The following is a 1,404-nucleotide window of genomic DNA, read 5'->3' as shown; positions in this document are numbered from 1 at the left end:
GATGGTTGACATGCAAACTAGGGACCTTCGACACACACACAGACACACACCATAGTTGCGAGTCGATGCTCGGCTTGCAGCTGGGGACCCTCGACAAACACACACACCTTTGGTTCTGAGTCGATGGTCGGCTTGCAACCGGGGGCATTGAAAAACACAAATCCTAGTTGCAAGTTGCATGTCAAAAGTGACAAATACCCCCCCCCCCCATCCCTCCGCTTGTGGAGGCAATATGCGGGTCAAGGATGGGCATACAACTGGGTCGAGCGAGTTGCATGTCAAAAGTGGACATGAAACTGGGGCGGTATCATGCAAGTTATGTGGGCGATGTTGATCGTGTAGTTGCATGTTTGATGGTGCACGTGCAACCACAAATACTTACATATGTACAAACAAAGTTGTAATCCTGTTGAAGACATGCAGTTGCAGCCAGGGATGATGCTTGCAGTTGTGTGTCTAGCTAGTAGGAGACACACAAATGCCCTCCTGACAAAACACTTTCATCCTATATGTAGCAGTCGCATTGAAGATGAGCGAACTTGCACTTGTTGTCTGGTGATGGACATGCAATTGACACTGATAAGAAAAATTCATGAGTTCAAAAAATATATTAATTTATATTGCAAAATTGAAAAACAAGAAAACAATAAATGAAAACGTAAACCAAAAAAATAGAAAACCGAACAAAAACTGACAAAAAAGATCGAGGGTGACTTTGCAACTAAAGACAAAAAGCTGGATTGGGCCCCCAGATCAAGGCCAATTGCGAGTTAATGTTAGAATTACAACTGAGACAAAAAGAAACTTTGGGCCTAGTTATAAGTTGAGGATAGACTTGCAACTAGCATACAAAAAATCAGGCTTAATTAGGAGTCGAGGATGGACTTGTAACTGGGACAAAGAAAAACAGAAAATCGAACGCATTTGATAATGGGTATAGAGTTAACATAGACATTTTCAGAAGAAAAAAAAAGACACAGACAAAATAATTCTGCCCTAAATATAGTTCATAAATTTAAAATGAATAAATACAAAAGAAAACTGCAGAAACTTGGCTCGTGTGTATTTAATAGGGTGCATAGACTAAAGAAGAAAAACAAGAAAACGTGGACACGGGTAATAAACAAAGCGACGCAGCTCGTATGGCTAAACATCCGACAAAGAAAAAATGGCCAAAGCACAAACGCAGTATGCAGACGAAATATGCACTAATCAAAACAGCTAATTCGATGGCAGAGGGCAAAACAAACAAAGGAAGAGGCCGAAAAAAACAAACAAACAAAGAAAGACTGGCTGCGAGCGAGACTACGCGCCGCGAGTGCGCGCCAGCCAGAAACATGCGTTAGCGCGTTGCCTAAAAAAACATGCGTTTGCACGAATCTTAAGAGACGAGATTCAACGGCT

Source organism: Triticum aestivum, chromosome 6B (genome assembly GCF_018294505.1).
Source record: "Triticum aestivum cultivar Chinese Spring chromosome 6B, IWGSC CS RefSeq v2.1, whole genome shotgun sequence".
Lineage (NCBI taxonomy): Eukaryota > Viridiplantae > Streptophyta > Magnoliopsida > Poales > Poaceae > Triticum > Triticum aestivum.
Note: the sequence above shows the minus strand (reverse complement) of the source record.